At 41.7% G+C, this 23,246-nt stretch overlaps 1 protein-coding gene across 8 annotated transcripts in view; it reads right to left on the bottom strand.

Annotated features, from left to right (window-relative positions):
• Window positions 1–23,246, bottom strand: part of LOC129857337 (t-SNARE domain-containing protein 1-like) — a 179,998-nt gene that overhangs the window by 126,003 nt on the left and 30,749 nt on the right. For 4 of the 8 annotated variants that reach the window (XR_008759896.1, XM_055925478.1, XM_055925484.1 and 1 more), the window contains exon 1: window positions 7,394–7,502. The exons of 2 other annotated variants lie outside the window; for them this stretch is intronic. The gene's annotated coding sequence lies outside the window, so the exon portion shown is untranslated. Of the gene's footprint in view, window positions 1–7,393; window positions 7,505–23,246 lie in introns of those variants that run through there. 2 more of the 8 variants (XM_055925485.1, XM_055925486.1) reach the window with 2 other exon arrangements.

The raw sequence follows: 23,246 nt of genomic DNA, 5'->3' as shown, positions 1-23,246 counted from the left end.
GCATTTATGGAGGTTTGTTATAGTCTGTCTCCCATTTGACACATACACTGGACATTTGATTTGCCTGACCCAGTCTCTGTGTCCTCTGAGAGAAGATTGGCATACCAGCAGACTTTTAATTTTCCATTCAACCCATTAGTCGGCTTCTCTTGTATCGGAGTGCATCTGGGTTCACATGAGAACTGATTATTTTAAATAATGTCTAACCCTCTGTCCAGCCATTACTCACACATCACAGACCACTGGCCTTGTTATTGGTAATCGGAGATGGCCACAAACCCTTGTCCGTCTTGATCCACAAATTAGTAAATCCACAGCCATGGCCTACTCCTCCATTTGTCTCCTTCCTTCACAATGGGGCCTCAATTACCACCCAGGATTCAGTCACTTACTTACAGTATGCAATCATAGCAATTACCATCCCATCTGACCATCTCACCCCAGCTCATGCTCAATATAATCTTTCGATTGGCAGAAAAATAGTTTTTAATGACATACCTTTTTTATATATATATTGAAAATTGCTCCCTTAATTCCGCTACCTTTGTGATGACTTTCCTGCCTGGGCAATCTAACCAAGTTGACAGTGTAATGGAGAAAATGACCTTGGAATAGTAATTGATGCCGTCAGACAGTCTTGATGATAATGGTGTAATTAATGAGAGTAGTTGACCTAGGATTCATTTGATAATACAGGCATATTAATAACTGAATGACAACCTCAAGAGTTCATCATCAAGATGTCCTCCCTCCTCCAATCTTTGAGATATGATTATTAGTTGGCAACAGCATCACAAACAATCAAATTCATCAAACAATGGATGGTTATGTCCCGATTCCATTTGATTTGAGGTGAGTCAGATTTAAAGGTACTGATTTGGCCTTGTTTTAGATTTGGTTGATTAAGAAATGCTAGCGGCCATGACTGAATTCAAACGTGTGGTTTGATGTGGGTGTCTAGTGTGTTCCAGTTGGGAAGCGTTAGCCAAATTATTTTGCCAATTAGCTTCAGCCGGCTGGTGTGCGATCGAGTTGGTTTTACTTTGGATAGCCTATCTTTGGGGACAGTTAGGGACTGTCAAAGAATTACACAATGTAAATGAGACAATATTTTCATGTTGCACACCTTTTAGTTTTTGTATGTGACTTTATACACTTTAATTGGTTTGAGGTTTTTAAGTAATTGAAATTTGGAAATTTGGGAATTTTAACATTTTGTCCCATTTACATTCTGTAATTTTCTGATTGTCCCTAACTAGCCCCATAGGGATATCTAAAGTCAACCCACATTTACCACGGGGATGACGATTGGGTCGCCTGCAGCTGAATTCTGAATTGATGATTACTTATGTGCTGCCAGTTGTGGGCATTTGGGCAGGATTGAAACAAACCCAACCTTTATTTACATTGTGATTCAGTTCACGACCTCAAGTCTCACAAAACTCTATTTTGGACGAGACTGACTTTTTGACCAAAATTATCCTATTTACACTTTGTAGCAAATTTTGACAGTTGAATAAATGTCTCCGACTCATGTCGATGCCAGGCTGTTTTCTAAATGAGAAGTTGTTTTTTAAGGGGCAATTGTTGTTCAGAGCACAAGGTGTGGCCAATGTGTCATCTAACTAACATGCACACTGTCACTTTCCATTCAGCACCACCAGGGAAAGAACCACATCAGGGCAGCATCTGTACTGTGATTTAACCTCAGCAGGACCATGGACAGCATTTATACAGGTTACCACCAGTCAACCTATTGAGACATCAGGACCACATACAGGGTCCGTACAGTCATTCTAACTACACCAGGACCACTGACAGAGTCTACACAGTGACTCTACCCATGTCAACCATGGACAGCACCTTTCAAAGTTACCGCCAGTCAATCTAACCATATCAGGCCCACGGACAGCACCTACACCCCCTGCAGCTGTACTCCAACCCTGTAGTCTGCACAATAATGATGGGTGACATCCACCTTTGATGTTGAACCTGGCCTTTTCTTTCCCTTTATAACAACACATGAAAACAAAGAGCACATAGAGATATACTTAGATAACATGGAGATAAATGCATTGGTGTGCTGAAATACTTTAGCTTATTTCTGAGAAAAGTAAATAGCCATTACTACAGAGTGCTCAATAGGGATTATAAACTCAGCAAAAATAGAAACATCCTTTTTTCAGGCCCCTGTCTTTCAAAGATAATTCGTAAAAATCCAAATAACTTCACAGATCTTCATTGTAAAGGGTTTAAACACTGTTTCTCGTGCTTTTTCAATGAACCATTAACAATGAATGAACATGCACCTGTGGAAAGGTCGTTAAGACACTAACAGCTTACAGATGGTAGGCAATTAAGGTCACAGTTATAAAAACTTAGGACACTAAAGAGGCCTTTCTACTGACTCTGAAAAACACCAAAAGAAAGATGCCCAGGGTCCCTACTCATCTGCGTGAACGTGATCACACCTGCGGGACAGGTACAGGATGGCAACAACAACTAACCGAGTTACACCAGGAACGCACAATCCCTCCATCAGTGCTCAGACTGTCTGCAACAGGCTGAGAGAGGCTGGACTGAGGGCTTGTAGGCCTGTTGTAAGGCAGATCATCACCAGACATCATCGGCAACAATGTTGCCTATGGGCACAAACCCGCCGTCACTGGACCAGACAAGACTGGAAAAAAGTGCTCTTCACTGATGAGTCGAGGTTTTGTCTCACATGGGGTGATGGTCGTTTATCGTCGAAGGAATGAGAGTTACACCGAGGCCAGTACTCTGGAAGGGGATCAATTTGGAGTTGGAGGGTCCGTCATGGTCTGGGGCAGTGTGTTACAGCATCATCGGACTGAGCTTGTTGTCATTCAGGCAATCTCAACGCTGTGCATTACAGGGAAGACATCCTCCTCCCTCATGTGGTACCCTTCCTGCAGACTCATCCTGACATGAGCCTCCAGCATGACAATGCCACCAGCCATACTGCATGTTATGTGCGTGATTTCCTGCAAGGCAGGAATGTCAGTGTTCTGCCATGGCCAGCGAAGAGCCCGGATCTCAATCCCATTGAGCATGTCTGGGCCCTGTTGGATCGGAGGGTGAGGGCTAGGGCCATTCCCCCAAGAAAATGTCTGGGAACTTGCAAGTGCTTTGGTGGAAGAGTGGGTAACATCTCACAGCAAGAACTGGCAAATCTGGTGCAGTCCATGAGGAGGAGATGCACTGCAGTACTTAATGCAGCTGGTGGCCACACCAGATACTGACTGTTACTTTTGATTTTGATCCATCCTTTGTTCAGGGACACATTATTCCATGTATGTTAGTCACATGTCTGTGGAACTTGTTCAGTTTATGTCTCAGTTGTTGCATCTTGTTATGTTTATACAAATATTTACACATGTTAAGTTTTCTGAAAATAAACGCAGTTGACAGTGAGAGGACGTTTCTTTTCTTGCTGGGTTTAAATTAAAACCGCTTTGGGATAGGCGTATTGCTAGCGCCGGCCGGCCTCGACAACATCCGGTGAAATTGCAGAGCGCGAAATTCAAACGATAAAAAATCGTAATATTAACCATTCATGAAAATACAAGTGTCATACATCATTTAAAAGCTTAACTTCTTGTTAATCCATCCGCTTTGTCAGATTTCAAAAAGGCTTTACGGCGAAAGCACACCATGTGATTATCTGAGGACAGCGCCCCGCACACAAAAGCATTACATACATTTTCCAACCAAGCAGAGGCATCACGAAAGTCAGAAATAGCGACAAAATAAATTACTTACCTTTGAAGATCTTCATCTGGTTGCAATCCCAAGGGTCCCAGCTACATAACAAATGGTCATTTTGTTTGATAAAGTCCTTCTTTATATCCCAAAAAAGTCAGTTTAGTTGGTGCGCTTGACTCAGTAATCCACCGGTTTCCCTCGTTCAAAATGCATACAAATGAATACCGTAAGTTTCTTCCAAACAAGTCAAACTTCCAAACAAGTCAAACAGCGTTTTTAATCAATCCTCAGCTACCCTATTATGTAAATAAACTATAAAATTTAAGACGGAGAATACCGGAGATCATTACCGGAGATAAATAACGAAGTGCGCGCCCTCACCGGAACGCGCTACAAACACTACAGCCAAAATGGGAGCCACTTTCAAAAACTACAAATTCTATCCTATATTTCAAAAAACAAGCCTGAAACTCTTTCTAAAGACTGTTGACATCTAGTGGAATCCCTAGGAACTGCAATCCAGTAGGTACTCCTTTTATATTCCCATTGCCAGCCATTGTAATCAGTGGTGAGCTGAAAAAAAAATGTTTTCTGGAAGGATTGTCATCGGGTTTTCGCCTGCCATACCAGTTCTGTTATACTCACAGACATTATTTTAACAATTGTGGAAACTTTAGAAACTTTTCTATCCAATACTACCAATTGCATGCATATCCTAGCTTCTGGGCCTGAGTAACAGGCAGTTTACTTTGGGCACCTCATTCATCCAAACTTCCAAATACGGCCCCCTATCCCGAAGAAGTTTTAACATGCCTGACAAAAGTGAGAAGATAAGGCTGCATTTCCAGTGGTAGTTACATGAACAGTCCACAATAAGTGCTGCACTACAGAGGTGGACTGAGACAGAGAGAGGTGGGGATGAGTAATCTATAGGATGCACCAACAGAGAGAGAGAGAGAGAGAGAGAGAGAGAGAGAGAGAGAGAGAGAGAGAGAGAGAGAGAGAGAGAGAGAGAGAGAGAGAGAGAGAGAGAGAGAGAGAGAGAGAGAGAGAGAGAGAGAGAGAGAGAGAGAGAGAGAGAGAGAGAGAGAGAGAGAGAGAGAGAGAGAGACAGAGACAGAGACAGAGACAGAGACAGAGACAGAGACAGAGAGAATGGTTAAAACTTAGAGAAAGTGAACAAAAAATTTATGTTGTTCTATTTTTTTTTCAATAAGTCATGTGGTAGAGTAAATGTAGAGTATTATTATGTGTAGTAATGTGGCAGAGTAAACAAAGTATTATTATGTGTGGTAATGTGGCAGAGTAAATATAGAGTATTGTTATGTGTAGTTGTCACGACTCCGACCGAGGCAGGCTCCCCTTCCCGTTCGGGTGGCGCTTGGCGGTCACCGGCCTATTAGCTGCCACTGATTCTTTTCTCCCCCCCTTATGTGTTTATTGGTTACACCTGTATTGTGTTTGTTCTAGGTCAGGTCAGGTCAGGTCACGGTAAGGGAGAAGGAACAGTTTATTACCCACATCACTTAACTTCCTGCCTAGCAATGAAGATGTAATGTTTTGAGGGAAGGAGGAGACTTCACCTAAATTGGGGTATTTATATACTTGTGCTGGTGGGAACATGGCTTTGTCTTATGCAGCTGTGTGACCCCGTGGGTGAATAAACTTGGTTTGATCTTTACTAATTGTCTGTGAGTTTTTACCCTTTATTTAGAACCTAACAGCACACTGTCTATATAAGGTCCCACAGTTGACAGTGCATGTCAGAGCAAAAACCAAGCCATGAGGTTGAAGGAATTGTCCGTAGAGCTCCGAGACAGGATTAAGTCGAGGCACAGATCTGGGGAACGATACCAAAACCTTTCTGCAGCATTGAAGGTCCCCAAGAACACAGTGGCCTCCATCATTCTTAAATGGAAGAAGTTTGGAACCATCTAGAGCTGGCCTCCTGGCCAAACTGAGCAATCGGGGGAGAAGGGCCTTGATCAGAGAGGTAACCAAGAACCCGATGGTGACTCTGACAGAGCTCTAGAGTTTCTCTGTGGAGATGGGAGAACCTTCCAGAAGGACAACCATCTCTGCAGAACTTCACCAATCAGGCCTTTATGGTAAAGTAAGAAACAAAATTCTCTTCTCTGATGAAACGAAAATTGAACTCTTTGGCCTGAATGCCAAGCGTCATGTCTGGAGTAAACCTGGCACCATCCCTAAGGTGAAGCACGGTGGTGGCAGCATCATGCTGTGGGGATGTTTTTCAGGGGCAGGGACTGGGAGACTAGTCAGGATCAAGGCAAAGATGAACGGAGCAAAGTACAGAGAGATCCTTGATGAAAACCTGCTCCAGAGCGCTCAGGACTTCAGACTGGGGGGCGAAGGTTCACCTTCCAACAAGATAACGACCCTACGTACACAGCCAAGAGAACGCAGGAGTGGCTTCGAGACAAGTCTCTGAATGTCCTTGAGTAGCCCAGCCAGAGCCCAGAATTGAACCCATTTGAACATCCCTGGAGAGACCTGGAATTAGCTGTGCAGCAACATTCCCCATCCAACCTGACAGAGCTTGAGAGGATCTGCAGAGAAGAATGGGAGGAATTCCACAAATACAAGTATGCTAAGCTTCTAGCATCTCACCTAAGAAGACTTGAGGTTGTAATCGCTGCCAAATTTGCTTAAACAAAGTACTGCGTAAAGGGTCTGAATACTTATGCAAATGTTATATTTGTAATACGTTTTTTCATTTTTCTTTTGCTTTATCATTGTGTGTAGATTGATGAGGGAGAAAAAACGTAATCAATTTTTGAACATTTCGAATGCACCGTATAGAGTATTATTATGTGTAGTAATGTGGCAGAGTAAATATCGAGTATTATTATGTGTAGTAATGTGGCAGAGTAAATATAAAGTATTATTATGTGTAATAATTGCATAAAAACGTAAACCTGTAAACTTCATCCACGTATGACTTGCCACGTCTATGACAACCCAAAGCACATCAGTAGCAGGGGAAGGAGCTGATTGGGCAGTCGGAAACTATGTGCAAACTAATTGGCTTAGAGACGGATAAACAGAGAGAATCAAGCATTGCTGATTGGCTGCCTGCCTGAAGCGGAAGCCGGCAGCATGCAGGCTGAGTGTTCTCATTCAGAGAGCAGAGGGTGGTTTAACAACAGACAGAGAGAATGATAAACAGCATGTACTGTACATCCAACAATCAATCTATTTATCTATTCCTATATGTATCACTATCTCCCACCCTCCATCTATGCATCCAGCATCAGATGTTATATTGACACACACACACACACACACACACACACACACACACACACACACACACACACACACACACACACACACACACACACACACACACACACACACACACACACACACACACACACACACACACACACACACACACACACACACACACTAGACACATAGCATACTAACAAACTACAATAAATCTCAGTCCTTCTTGGTTCTGCTTCCTGGATGCAGCAACGGAAGAGCATCCTTAATGGCTTCCTCCCTTCCCCCTCATCCCTGCCTCCTCCTCATTCCCCCCGCTCTCTCTCCTTCCACTCTCTTTGTCTCTGACCGCAGCATTATTCAGATAACGAGAGATAACAGCATGAAAAAGAGGGATGGATTTCCCACACATTACCTTCCTCTGGAAAGAGAGGGAGAGTTAGTTGTGTGCTCTGATATTCAGCTCCAATTTAGCAGCAGCTTCCAGACAGCTACGGCTTAAACATCACATGATCTTCCGCCTGCTCCTGCAGCACGGTCATATGACAGCTTAGGCAGGAGAAATGCACTCTGGGATATGCAGTACAGAGGGGCAAATTCACTACGGAAATCAAGGAACAATAGCAATTACAGAGATAGAAATGAAAACATTTAAAATGAAACTAAGTGGATTCATTGTTCTTAATGCTTCTTGATATGGGTAATCAATGTCTGTCATTTGTGTAATATACATGTTGCATGTGGAAATAGAAATGGACTACATGTTTTAAATCTAAAACTGGAAACACATGGTTATGTTGTGTTCTTCTATTCTTCCCAATTAATTGTTTCATATCTTGGACATATCCTGTGAGTTCAAAGGTGTTGTGTTCCACTTAATGCTGTTATGAACCTTAGAGCAAGGAGAGTCTACAGAGAGAAAGAGAGAGCGAAACAGAGATACAGAAAGAGAGAGATTCACAGAGAGAAAATGCATGAGAGAGAGAGAGAGAGAGAGAATGGTTCAAACTTAGAGGAAGTGAACAAAAAATAAATCTTGTTCTATTTTGTTTTGTGTAAACTGGAGCTGTATCTGACCTCAGTGAGGTGAGTGTATAGTGGGCCAGTCACAGCCAGTGAATGGCAGAGAGGTAAGGAAGTGTGAAGGAGAGATTAATATTACATTAACCTGGGTGAAACAGGGTAAACCAGGATCTTCTGGGACCAGAGGTGACAACAGTCATCATGGAGAGGCAGTCTCCACCATAGCAATAGGATTAATTGCTGGACCCGAGTCCACCCATCATGGCACATTGACTTGAATGGGAATGCCCGTTCTAGTAATTTTGTTTCTATGGTCTTCACATTGGACTAGTATTGTAGCTAGTAGATGAGCTCTGTGCAACAACTGCTATGGTGAGATGTTACTGTAAAAGCCTGGGTGACAAACTGGGCTCTCCAGGGGAAGAATGCCCTAACTAACATTGGCAAAATATCACTCCTGCCTCTCTCTCTCTCTCTCTCTCTCTCTCTCTCTCTCTCTCTCTCTCTCTCTCTCTCTCTCTCTCTCTCTCTCTCTCTCTCTCTCTCTCTCTCTCTCTCTCTCTCTCTCTGTTGACCTTCACACCCTCACACTGGGTGTTTATGGCAGCCACAGCCACGGAGGGACAGAGGGATGGGACTACTGCCTAAGTCTGTTCTCTTGGACGGTCAGTATTTCAGAAGCTTTTAGATTCGTTCTACATTCTCTGGTTCGTTTCTCTTTAAGTCATGCATGTCATCTCTCAGTCATGCATGTCATCTCTCAGTCATGCATGTCATCTCTCAGTCATGCATGTCATCTCTTTCAGTCATGCATGTCATCTCTCAGTCATGCATGTCATCTCTTTCAGTCATGCATGTCATCTCTCAGTCATACATGTCATCTCTCAGTCATGCATGTCATCTCTCAGTCATGCATGTCATCTCTCAGTCATGCATGTCATCTCTCAGTCATGCATGTCATCTCTGTCATGCATGTCATCTCTTTCAGTCATGCATGTCATCTCTCAGTCATGCATGTCATCTCTCAGTCATGCATGTCATCTTTTTCAGTCATGCATGTCATCTCTCAGTCATGCATGTCATCTCTCAGTCATGCATGTCATCTCTTTCAGTCATGCATGTCATCTCTTTCAGTCATGCATGTCACCTCTCTCAGTCATGCATGTCATCTCTTTCAGTCATGTATGTCATCTCTCTCAGTCATGCATGTCAAGTGTGCAATCTAATATTACGATAGTCTGCTAAACTGTTACTGTTTACCTAAATCCAGCACTATTATCTCTTTCATTGTGTATGATATTGTATCTTGAAGTACAGTCTTCTGTAAAGTATAATCATCTTACTGCTGTCTGTGTTTTGTCGGATTGTTTGTACCACAGACTTAAGCAGAAATATAGAATCTCTATAACTGGTACACAGTACCATCTATGGTTTCCATTTCAGACTGACATGTCTGGCATCGTCCATAGTTCTGTGGCAGGTTTTGGGCCATGTGTGTCTCCTCTGAGTATAAGACCGCTGGCCAGAGAGAGGTAGGGAAGGAGGGAGGTAGGGCGGGGGAGTTGTAGTGAAACATGAGAAATGCAGTAACATTAGTTAGTTAGTTGTAACATTAGTTTTTTTGGAGGGGGGGGGGTGTAACATTTCATCAGCTGACTTTTTGTTTAATAGTAGTTAGTTAGTTGATTGACTGCTCAGAAATGAGACTGTGTTACTATCTGTATGTAGTTCCAAATGCAAGTGATTAAAACTGTTATAATTGCTGCTCAAAACTGTTAAAACTGCTACTCAAAACTGTTATAACTGCTGCGCAAAACTGTTATAACTGCTGCTCAAAACTGTTATATCTGCTACTCAAAACTGTTATAATTGCTGCGCAAAACTGTTATAACTGCTGCGCAAAACTGTTATAACTGCTGCTCAAAACTATTAAAACTGCTACTCAAAACTGTTATAACTGCTGTGCAAAACTGTAACAACTGCTGCTCAAAACGGTTATAACTGCTGTCCAAAACTGTTATAACTGCTGCGCAAAACTGTTATAACTATTGCGCAAAACTGTTATAACTGCTGCTCAAAACTGTTAGTGGTATGTTCAATTTCAACTGTTAACAATATGGACGATGAATTCATCAAGAAGAATAAATGAAATGTAGATGTAGACAACAGAACAATGACACGTGGAAAGTTATACGGATAAAAGCAGTTCAAGTTGTACTAATAAATACAGATATTTACAGCGACAACATTAGTTGATTTAGCTGACTCCTGCATCTTAACTCCCACTGTCTACCTCTCAGACAGGGCGTGATGGTTAGACTGAGCCAACCACATCCCCAGCTAGCCTGGCACCCAAGTTGGTTGAAATCAAACTGGAACCTTTCTCCACTCCTTCAATTTGGACCTCATCCACCCCACAACTCATTGTAATTCATTTTTGAAAGAATGTTTCTGTTAAAACCAGGGAATGCTGTGAACTTTCTGCCTAGTTGGGGTTTGAACAGCTCTGCCTACATGACAACCTCCACAAGGGCTAAAATGTCCACGTTCTGGCGAACAGTATGATTGATGCCACTTGACTTTGATGTCTCTAACTCAGCATCTGTGGTGTCCATCAAGTCCTCGAGAACACAAATGGACTTGCTAATCCTGTCTGCTGCTTGCTCAGTCATGTTCGGACCCAGGCCCTTCAGAAAAGACTTCAAGAAGTTGTTAAGGTGTTCCAGGTGTAAGTCAAGGGGGTTATTCTTTCCCCTCCCTTTCCAAAACCTGTTCAGGTAAGACTGTGTGCCAGCCGAGGGGAAAGACTGGCAATGACTTGCAAGGTCAGTAGAATGGTTCTGTAGGCATATTGGCTATGACCATAGGCCTTGTAGAACAACAGAGCTACAGTGTATGAGGAGCTGGCTGCATGTCTCTGTGTCACAAATTATGGACAGATTCTTCATGTTTGATAATATCTCTGACATTGCAACCAGAGTCAGAAATATGTCCAGGGGCCAACCTCTACAGAGGAAGCATCTCCCATGCCTTGTGCCAGGTTGCAGAAATGTTGACACATACATCAAAGCAAGGCAGAACCATAAGAAAATACACTATGACTTGATAATAGATTCAGTTTCTGTTGCAAAATGTTTTGCAACAGAAACCATTTACTATTAAAAAAAAAACGCAAATGAGAGTTTCTATTGGACAAATTCAGGTAGGTCCCTTCATGCTTCATTCTGTTTGCTATATTCGGCTTTGGCTTCTTCCTGTCCAATATGCAGGATACAGTGAAGGAGGGAGATGGTGAGATGTTGTTGAAGTTATACACTTCAGGTGAATCACTACTAACGTGGTCGGGAATGAAACAGTTTGAGACATCTGTTGAGACCAATTGAAAAAAAAGTGTAATAACAAAAAGTGTGTGTGTGTGTGAGAGAAATATGGAGTCCTATACTGTATATACACTGTGTATAGACTGACCAGGTGAATCCAGGTGAGAGCTATGATCCCTTATTGATGTAATTTGTTAAATCCACTTCAATCAGTGTAGATGAAGGGGAGGAGGCAGGTTAAAGAAGGATTTTTAAGCCTTGAGACAATTGGTACATGGATTGTTTTTGTGTGCCATTGAGAGGGTGAATGGGCAAGACACAATGTTTAAGTGTCTTTGAACAGGTTATGGTAGTAGGTGCCAGGAGCACCAGTTTGTGTCAAGAACTGCAATGCTGCTGGGTTTTCCACGCTCAACAGTTTCCTGTGTTTATCAAGAATGGTCCACCACCGAAAGGACATCCAGCCAACTTGACACAACTGTGGGACACATTGTAGTCAACATGGGCCAGCATCCCTGTGGAACGCCTTCGACACCTTTTGGAGTCCATGCCCCAACTCAATATTAGGAAGGTGTTCCTTGTGTTTGGTGAACTCGGTGTATTTATCATTTGTATGTGACACAACAATCCCCATGAGGTTCTCTCGATACTGTTGATGTCAACATATTCCGACACTTTTCAGCAACCAAGACGCCATCCATGGGGAATGTTGGAATCATTATTCACACCGAGCTGCATAGCAGTGATCCCCAGGTTTGCAGCCTCTCTGATCGGGTCCATGGAGGGTGACGAACGGCGACACATTAACGAGAATTTAGTTCTCGATCCATCCCATTTTTGTGACTAACAGAGAAACAAGCTGGTAAATCAAGCTCTTGGCGAACCCAGTTGGGAGAAGAGTCAAAATATCTTCTCCTCCAAGAAAAGTCTTCAATGCAGTTATTTGCTGTTCTTTCAATGAACTTCCAGTTCTCAAGAGCAGCCATTGTTATGATTTTCGACTTCTGCTCCAAGTATAGTTGCTTCTAGTTGTCGTAATCAACTAAACCACCCCCACAGATTATCAGAGGATGCTGATTGGTCCGGCCATACTGTGGACGGGAGGGAGGGGCTCAAACTGTTTGAATGTGGTCATGGCCAAACTGTATCTATGTTGCAAAACTGAATGTAAGCTCGCAAGATCAAGATGATTCCTACAAGGCCAGCTGGGGTCCAGTAACTGCCAGCCTAGTGGTTAAGAGTGTAAGGCCAGTAACCGAAAGGTTCAAATCCTTGAGCAGACTAGGTGAAAAATCTGTCAACCTGCCTTTGAGCAAGGCACAAAGCTAGGCATGCATATATAATCACATGTGCGTAGTGGCATAAAGTTGAGCAGAAGTGTTTTCAGCATTTCCACACATGCGACCATTTTTGCTAGCAGAGTCTGAATTGTTTTTTGCCTTTAATGAAGGCATTTCATCCAAGTCTACGCTATTTACACAATAAAATACATTTGTAGAATATTTTTTAATACCACACAAACTACTGAAATGTGTGGCTACTCTGAGAGTAGGAAACTGAGAGCAATAATAATGGCCTGGTCTTGAACGCCAACAATAGCCCAGGCCAATGAAGAGACATACATATAGTACAATGTCTAGGCTACAGTAGGCTACTAAATAAACTTTCCAGTGGCACTGACTCCCCCAATGATGAAGATGAAGCCTAGGCTACTCACCGGTGATGGCCGATGTGCTTGTGCCAATAGCCTTTCTCAAGATATGCTACTTTGAAAAGCATTGCTATTCGGTCAGAATACCTTAAAAGTTCTTTAAAAAATGATTAGCTTCTTCAGATAGATGAGTCTTTTCAACAGTACGCATTTGCTTTCCAAACTGTACGCTTTTCTCGCAATTGCATTTTAAAATGTCCAAAAGTCAACTGACGGCCACAACCAACCATAGATGACAGTTCCAATTTAAGTCAGGACTGGCTGTCATTGCTAGTGTACCCATGAGTTTAATAGTCAAATTGCCAGGGTTAGAGGTTCTTAAACTCTTCTATGGATTATATGTCTATGGCCACAACGCATCAAGCTGTTCTACAGTACATTAGGAAAGTATTCAGACTCCTTGACTGTTTCCCCAATGGTTTAAATTGTTTTTTCCCTCATCAATTTGCACACAATACCCCATAACAACAAAGCAAAAACAGGTTTCTAGAAATGTTTGCAAATGTAATAAAACTGAAAAATCACATTTACATAAGTATTCAGACCCTTTACTCAGTAATTTGTTGAAGCACCTTTGGCCAATGATTACAGCCTTGAGTCTTCTTGGGGATGATGCTACAAGCTTGGCACACCTGTATTTGGGGAGTTTCTCCCATTCTTCTCTGCAGATCTGCATAGCTATTTTCAGGTCTCTCCAGAGATGTTCAATCGGGTTCAAGTTCGGGCTCTGGCTGGGCCACTCAAGGACATTCAGAGACTTGTCCCGAAGCCACTCCTGCGTTGTATTGGCTGTGTGCTTAGGGATATTGTCCTGTTGGAAGGTGAACCTTCGCCCCAGTCTGAGCGCTCCTAAGCGCTCTGGAGCAGGTTTTCATCAAGGATCTCTCTGTACTTTGCTCTGTTCATCTTTCCCTCAATTCTGACTAGTCTCCCAGTCTCTGAAAAACATCCCCACAGCATGATGCTGACAACACCATGCTTCACCGTAGGGATGGTTCCAGACGTAACGCTTGGCATTCAGGCCAAAGAGTTCAATCTTGTTTTCATCAGACCAGAGATTCTTGTTTCTCACGGTCTGAGAGTCCTTTAGGTGCCTTTTGGGAAACTGCAAGCAGGCTGTCATGTGCCTTTTGCTGAGGAGGGGCTTCTGTCTGGCCATTCTACCATAAATGCCTGAATGGTAGAGTGCTGCAGAGATGGTTGTCCTTCTGGAAGGTTCTCCCATCTCCACAAAGGAGGTCTGGAGGTCTGTCAGAGTGGCCATCGGGTTCTTGGTCATCTCCCTGACCTAAGACCCTTCTCCCCGATTGCTCGGTTTGGCTGGACGGCCAGCTTTAGATGGTTCCAAACTTCTTCCATTTAAGAATGATGGAGGCCACTGTGTTCTTGGGGACCTTAAATGCTGCAGAAACGTTTTCGTACCCTTTCCCAGATCTATGCCGCGACACAATCCTGTCTTGGAGCTCCACGGAGAATTTTTTCGACCTCATGGCCTGGTTTTTGCTCTGACATGCATTGTCAACTGTGGGACCTTATACAGTCAGGTGTGTGCCTTTCCAAATAATGTCCAATCAATTGAATTTACCACAGGTGGACTCCAATCAAGTTGTAGAAACATCTCAAGGAAGATCAATGGAAACAAGATGCACCTCGAAATGTTTTGCAAAAATGTTATTTTTTTTTTAAATCACTTTGTCATTATAGGGTATTGTATGTATTTAAACAATTTTAGAATAAGGCTGTAAGGTAACAAAATGTGGGAAAGTTCAAGGCGTATACTTTCCGAATGCACTGTATATTTGGTACTCATGATGCCAAAATTGTGGCCTGTAAGTGCTTGTGATAAAACTTAATCCACAGCTATTTTTTAGAAGCTATTGATACTCTTTGTCTAAATGATGCTCTCTGGTGTAATCTTTCAAATGTTTTTTTGTTCAGACAGGAGTAATATAATTGTTGAAAAAAAATGTGTTATATAATTTTGGCAAAATTATTTAAAAAATTCAGGGGGTGCTGCAGCACCCCTACTTCCCGCGGCTATGGGAAACAGTGATGAGATATGAAGAGAAACAGCATGACACTGCCTCCAGACTGAATTATAGATGGATTCCATCTGCTGACGAGGACAAGTCTGTCAGGCCTCCTTAGTGTCTATCCTCTCCAGGCTCTCCAGGCACGGTGATCACATTCACACATCTCTACACTGGGAGACCCAGGGAACCTCTGGGACATCCGGCTGTACACATCCTCTTGGTCAATGGCCACACCATACCAGATGCCTGAAAGATCAGTGTCACCATCACTGTCACTTCTACTGATCTAGGCTAGAACACTTCACAATGCAAGAAGAAATCGATAGCTTCCAGCTTTGTAGGCTAACTTACCTTACTAGCTGACACCTAAAGCTAACACCAATTCACTACCTTAGTACTTTGTTTGTGATAATAGTCAAACCATAATGCAAAATATGCTGATTTCAAAGCTGATTCCCACCAAAAACTTTATTAATTCCCTTATTCGGTCTCTCTCTCAAATCTCTCCCAAAGATGATCTATTGCCTCAGCGAACTGACACTGCTCCAAAGGGCCGGCCCCATAGAAATATAATGAATAGAAAGGTCATCTCCACTCAAGTCAATGATGGCATATTGAGGGACTTGCCGCAATTTTGAGTGTACCCATACAGTGCCTTGCAAAAGTATTCACCCCCCTTGGCTTTTTTCCTATTTTGTTGCCTTACAACCTGTAATTTAAATATATTTTTATTTGGATTTCATGTAATGGACATACACAAAATGGTCCAAATTGGTGAAGTGAAATGAAAAAAATTACTTGTTTCAAAGAATTAAAAAAATAAAAAACGGAAAAGTTGTGCGTGCATATGTATTCACACCCTTTGCTATGAATCCCCTAAATAAGAACCAATTACCTTCAGAAGTCACATAATTAGTTAAATAAAGTATACCTGTGTGCAATCTAAGTGTCACATGATCTGCCTCATGATCTCAGTATATACAGTGGGGCAAAAAAGTATTTAGTCAGCCACCAATTGTGCAAGTTCTCCCACTTAAAAAGATGAGAGAAGCCTGTAATTTTCATCATAGGTACACTTCAAATATGACAGACAAAATTAGAAAAAATATACAGAAAATCACATTGTAGGATTTTTAATGAATTTATTTGCAAATTATGGTGGAAAATAAGTATTTGGTCAATAACAAAAGTGTATCTCAATACTTTGTTATATACCCTTTGTTGGCAATGACAGAGGTCAAACGTTTTCTGTAAGTCTTTACAAGGTTTTCACACACTGTTGCTGGTATTTTGGCCCATTCCTCCATGCAGATCTCCTCTAGAGCAGAGATGTTTTGGGGCTGTTGCTGGGCAACACAGACTTTCAACTCCCTCCAAAGATTTTCTATGGAGTTGAGATCTGGAGACTGGCTAGGCCACTCCAGGACCTTGAAATGCTTCTTACGAAGCCACTCCTTTGTTGCCCGGGCGGTGTGTTTGGGATCATTGTCATGCTGAAAGACCCAGCCACGTTTCATCTGCAATGCCCTTGCTGATGAATGGAGGTTTTCACTCAAAATCTCACGATACATGGCCCCATTCATTCTTTCCTTTACACAGATCAGTCATCCTGGTCCCGTTGCAGAAAAACAGCCCCAAAGCATGATGTTTCCACCCCCACGCTTCACAGTAGGTATGGTGTTCTTTGGATGCAACTCAGCATTCTTTGTCCTCCAAACAAGACGAGTTGAGTTTTTACCAAAAAGTTATATTTTGGTTTCATCTGACATTCTCCCAATCTTCTTCTGGATCATCCAAATGCTCTCTAGCAAACTTCAGACGGGCCTGGACATGTACTGGCTTAAGCAGGGGGACACGTCTGGCGCTGCAGGATTTGAGTCCCTGGCGGCGTAGTGTGTTACTGATGGTAGGCTTTGTTACTTTGGTCCCAGCTCTCTGCAGGTCATTCACTAGGTCCCCCCGTGTGGTTGTGGGATTTTTGCTCACCGTTCTTGTGATCATTTTGACCCCACGGGGTGAGATCTTGCGTGGAGCCCCAGATCGAGGGAGATTATCAGTGGTCTTGTATGTCTTCCATTTTCTAATAATTGCTCCCACAGTTGATTTCTTCAAACCAAGCTGCTTACCTATTGCAGATTCAGTCTTCCCAGCCTGGTGCAGGTCTACAATTTTGTTTCTGGTGTCCTTTGACAGCTCTTTGGTCTTGGCCATAGTGGAGTTTGGAGTGTGACTGTTTGAGGTTGTGGACAGGTGTCTTTTATACTGATAACAAGTTCAAACAGGTGCCATTAATACAGGTAACGAGTGGAGGACAGAGGAGCCTCTTAACGAAGGTCTGTGAGAGCCAGAAATCTTGCTTGTTTGTAGGTGACCAAATACTTATTTTCCACCATAATTTGCAAATAAATTCATTAAAAATCCTACAATGTGATTTTCTGGATTTTATTTCTCATTTTGTCTGTCATAGTTGAAGTGTACCTATGATGAAAATTACAGGCCTCTCTCATCTTTTTAAGTTGGAGAACTTGCACAATTGGTGGCTGACTAAATACTTTTTTGCCCCACTGTATACACCTGTTCTGAAAGGCCCCAGCGTCTGCAACACCACTAAGCAAGGGGCACAACTAAGCAAGCGGCACTATGAAGACCAAGGAGCTCTCCAAACAGGTCAGGGACAAAGTTGTGGAGAAGTACAGATCAGGGTTGGGTTATAAAGAAATATCTGAAACTTTGAGCATCCCACAAAGCACCATTAAATCCATTATTAAAAAATGTTAAGAATATGGCACCGCAACAAACCTGCCAAGAGAGGGCTGCCCACCAAAACTCACAGACCAGGCAAGGTGGGGATTAATCAGAGAGCCAACAAAGAGACCAAAGATAACCCTGAAGGAGCTGCATAGCTCCACAGCGGAGATTGGAGTATCTGTCCATAGGACCACTTTAAGCCGTGCACTTCACAGAGTTGTTCTTTACGGAAGAATGGCCAGAAAAAAGCCATTGCTTAAAGAAAAAAATAAGCGAACATGTTTGATGTTTGCCAATAGGCATGTTGGAGACTCCCCAAACATATGAAAGAAGGTACTCTGGTCGGGTGAGACTAAAATTTAGCTTTTTGGCCATCAAGGAAAACGCTATGTCTGGCGCAAACCCTACATCTCTCATCACCCCGAGAACATCATACCCACAGTGAAGCATAGTTGTTGCAGCATCATGCTGTGGGGATGTTTTTCATCAGCAGAGACTGGGAAACTGGTCAGAATTGAAGGAATGATGGATGGCGCTAAATACAGGGAAATTCTTGAGGGAAACCTGTTTCAGTCTTACAGAGAAGTGAGATTGGGACAGAGGTTCACCTTCCAACAGGACAATAACCCTAAGCATACTGCTAAACAACACTTGGGAAAACATTAAAATGTCTTGGAATGGCCTAGTCAAAGCCCAGACCTCAATCCAATTGAGAATCTGTGGTATTACTTAAAGATCGCTGTACACCAGCGGAACCCATCCAACTTGAAGGAGCTGGAGCAGTTTTGCCTTGAAGAATGGACAAAAATCCCAGTGGCTAGATGTGCCAAGCTTATAGAGACATACCCAAAGAGACTTGCAGCTGTAATTGCTGCAAAAGGTGACTAGTATTGACTTTGGGGGGTGAATAGTCATGTACGCTCAAGTTTTCTGTTTTTTAAAATCTTATTTCTTGTTTGTTTCACAAAAAAATTATTTTGCATCTTCAAAGTAGGCATGTTGTGCAAATCAAATGATAACCCCCCCAAAATCCATTTTAATTCTAGTTTGTAAGGCAACAAAATAAGAAAAATGCCAAGAGGGGTGAATACTTTCGCAAGCCACTGTAGCTAGGTTTAAAATATATAGGTTAACCTGTCTAGGACTCCTCCCACATTCCACTGAAAAGGCAGAGCGCGAAATTCAAAAAAAATATATTTTTTAAATATTTAACTTTCACACATTAAAACCTGTTGGGGATGGGGGCGCTGTTTAGACTATTTATGCTAATTGTGTAATTTTTGAAACGGCTTCCCACAAAATCCTTGATCGTACAATATGCATATTATTATTATTATTGGATAGAAAACAGTCTATAGTTTCTATAGGAGTTGAAATTTTGTCTCTAAGTGGAACAGAGCCCATTCTACAGCAATTTCCCTGACATGGATTCAGATTTCAGAAATGTTGGCCACTGTTCTGAAGTCAGTTAAAAGTGCACTCTTATTGCTATGACTGTACGGACACTTCTTACGTCTTCCCCTGGATGCCTTTACGTGATGACGATTCCAATGGGGTCGATTGCGCGTTCACAGGCCCTATAAATCAAAAAACCCTGTAGCTAGCAAGTCTTTTCTTGGTGCGTCACGCGCGTGGAGGACACCGACCCTCTCCTGTTCCAAGCGTTAGTTTAGCCTGTTATATTTCTCCGGTCATCTTTTCACTCGTTATAGGAGTTAAAAACATCATAAGGTAGTTAATTTAAAGCGTTTTATAGCAATTTATATCCGTTTAGTGCGATTTTGGGACATTTATTTTTGCAACGATGTGAATAGTTGGGCACGCTTTTCAGTTCATCCCGAACGCAGTTGGCATTTCCACATGGCAAGAGGACAGCTTTCCACCAAAAGACGATTGCTCCCAAGAAAGGATCCTTTGCCCAAGATACTGATGGAAGAACAGCTCAAGGTAGGACATTTTTATTATGATAAATCGTGTTTCTTGTGAAACATTTTAGTGGCTTAGGACGCCATGTTTTTTGACGTAGCTTCGCTTGGCGCAAACTGTATTGAAAAGTAAGGATAAATTAAAAAATGTAATTCCGCAATTGTATTAAGAATTAAATTGTCTATCAATCCCTGTCCACCCTATATTTTTTTAGTCACGTTTATGAGTATTTATGTATAAGAGTAGATCACTGTCTAAGTGGCGCAAGGACATTTTCTGACCAGCTTGTCTACATTTCACATTGTCTAACCATGATTTTGGTGGCTAAATATAAACGTTTTCGATCAAACTCTATATGTATTGTGTAATATGATGTTACAGGAGTGTCATCGGAAGAATTCTGAGAAGGTTAGTGAAAAAATTAATATCTTTTGGCGATGTTGACTTTTATCGCTCACTTTGGCTAGAATCAATGCTGGGCTGCTATGTGCTATGTGCTATGCTAATATAACGATTTATTGTGTTTTCGCTGTAAGACACTTAGAAAATCTGAAATATTGTCTGTATTCACAGGATCTGTGTCTTTCGATTCGTGTATGCTGTGTATTTTTACGAAATGTTTGATGATTAGTAAGTAGGTAAACACGTTGCTCTAAGTAGTTTTTCTATTCCATTTGTGACGGTGGGTGCAATTGTAACCTATGCCATCTACCTGAAATATGCACTTTTTTCTAACAAAACCTATCCCATACCATAAATATGTTATCAGACTGTCATCTAATTAGTTTTTTTGTTGGTTAGGGGCTATAAATATCTTAGTTTAGCCGAATTGGTGATGGCTACTGGTGTTGGTGGACAAATAAAAGATGGTGGATTATGCTAATGTGTTTTTAGGTAATAGATGTACATCTTTACATATTGTGTCTTCCCTGTAAAACATTTAAAAAATCGGACATGTTGACTGGATTCACAAGATCTGTGTCATTCATTAGCTGTATTGGACTTTAACCTGTCTAGGATCAGCGTGGCGCTAGCGGCACCCCCCCCCCCCCCCCCCCAACTGAAAAACCAGTGCCGCGAAATTCAAAAAAAATATTTTTTTAAAATATTTAACTTTCACACATTAAAGTCCAATACAGCTAATGAAAGACACAGATCAGCTAATGAAAGACACCATTTTTCTTTGTCCACCATTTTCTCTCCACCAATAGCTATTCACCAATTCGGCTAAACTAAGATATTGATAGCCACTAACCAAGAAAAAACCTCATCAGATGACAGTCTGATAACATATTTATGGTATAGGATAGGTTTTGTTAAAAAAATGTGCATATTTCAGGTAGAAATCATAGTTTACAATTGCACCCACCGTCACAACTCGACTAGAATAAATACATAGAGCAACGTGTATTACCTAATTACTAATCATAAAACATTTCGTAAAAATACACAGCATACACTAATCAAACGACACAGATCCTGTGAATACAGACAATATTTCAGATTTTCTAAGTGTCTTACAGCGAAAACACAATAAATCGTTATATTAGCATACCACATGTGCAAACATTACCAGAGCATTGATTCTAGCCAAAGAGAGCGATAACGTCAACATCGCCAAAATATATTAATTTTTTCACTAACCTTCTCAGAATTCTTCAGATGACACTCCTGTAACATCATATTACAACATACATATAGAGTTTGTTCGAAAATGTGCATATTTAGCCACCAAAATCATGGTTAGACAATGACAGAAGTAGCCCAGCTGGTCAGAAAATGTCGTGCGACATATTAGACAGTGATCTAGTCGTATACATAAATACTCATAAACGTGACAAAAAAATATAGGGTGGACAGCGATTGATAGACAATTTAATTCTTAATACAATCGCTGATTTACATTTTTAAAATTATCCTTACTTTTCAATACAGGTTGCGCCAAGCGAAGCTACATCTAACAAAATGGCGGCATAAGCGATTAACATTTTTCGACAGAAACACGATTTATCATAATAAATTGTTCTTACTTCGAGCTGTTCTTCCATCAGAATCTTGGGCAATGAATCCTTTGTTGGGTCTAATCGTCTTTTGGTCGAAAGCTGTCCTCTTGCCATGTGGAAATGCCCACTGCGTTCGGCATGAACTGGAAACGTGCCCAGAGGTTCAAAGTGTCTCAGAAAGAAATGTCCCAAAATCGCACTAAACGGATATAAATTGCTATAAAACGGTTTAAATTAACTACCTTATGATGTCTTTAACACCTATTACAAGTAAAAACATGACCGGAGAAATATTACTGGCTAAACTAAAGCTTGGAAAAAGAGCATGTCCGTGTCCACCGTGCGTCCGGCGCAGCTGGAAAAGGGAAACTACCTACACGTTGTTCTGTTTTATAGAGGCTCTGATTGCGCAATCGACTCCATTCAAAGCGTCACCACGTAATGACATCCAGGGGAAGACGTAAGCAGTGTTTGTATCCTCATAGCATTCACAGGGACCTTTAAACTGACTCCAGATCAGGGGCCAAGATGTGTGAAATCTGACTCCATGTCAGGGAAAGTGCTGTAGAATGAGTTCTGTTCCACTCAGAGACAAAATTTCAACGGCTATAGAAACTAGAGAGTGTTTTCTATCCAATAATAATAATAATATGCATATTGTACGAGCAAGAATTGAGTAGGAAGCCGTTTAAAAATTACACGATTTCCAGAAAAAGTGACAACAGCACCCCTTATCCTAATGAGGTTTTAAGACAAGAGGATTCTAATATCCCATATTTCTTTGTTCCACTATTAATAAACAAGGGACCAGCTTCTGCATTCAGAATAACTGGGAGTGAATGGTAGCAGCACGGAAAGTTTGCCATCAAAGTAAAAAATAAACACAATGGAGTGAATTTCAGCCAATAACTCAGCAAACATATAGCATAAGTGCTTTACTGCCATTCTATTCATTTAAACATTTAAAAAATAATATACAGCCACTTTATTACTGGATTTCAAATCCACTGGTCACGTTTTAAATGCTAATCCTGCAGAATCCAGCAATGGCTTCTGGTCTCATGGATTTCTTTATTTTCAATAACTTCCGCATGGAATTATTACTGTGTCTTCAACCTAGTTAAACAGTTAGACATTGGATGTGTCAGGGCTTGTAAACTTTTACAGATTACAAAGGGAACCCCAGCCGCGAGCTGGCCAGTGACGCGAGCCTACCAGATGAGCAAAATACCCTCTGTGCTCACTTCGAGGCAAGAACTCTGAACCATGCATGAGGGCACTAGCTGTTCTGGACGGCTGTGTGATCACACTCTTCATAGCCAACGTGAGTAAAACCTTTAAACAGGTTAACATTCACAAGGCCTCAGGGCCAGACAGATTACCAGAATGCGTACTCAGAGCATGCCCTGACCAGTTGGCAAGTGTCTTTACTGAAATTTTCAACCTCTCCCTAACCCAGTCTGTAATACATACATGTGTCAAGCAGACCACCATAGTCGCTGTG

Source organism: Salvelinus fontinalis, chromosome 6, assembly GCF_029448725.1.
Source record: "Salvelinus fontinalis isolate EN_2023a chromosome 6, ASM2944872v1, whole genome shotgun sequence".
Lineage (NCBI taxonomy): Eukaryota > Metazoa > Chordata > Actinopteri > Salmoniformes > Salmonidae > Salvelinus > Salvelinus fontinalis.
The sequence above is the reverse complement of the archived record's forward strand: the minus strand, read 5'-3'. Positions and strand labels throughout refer to the sequence as shown.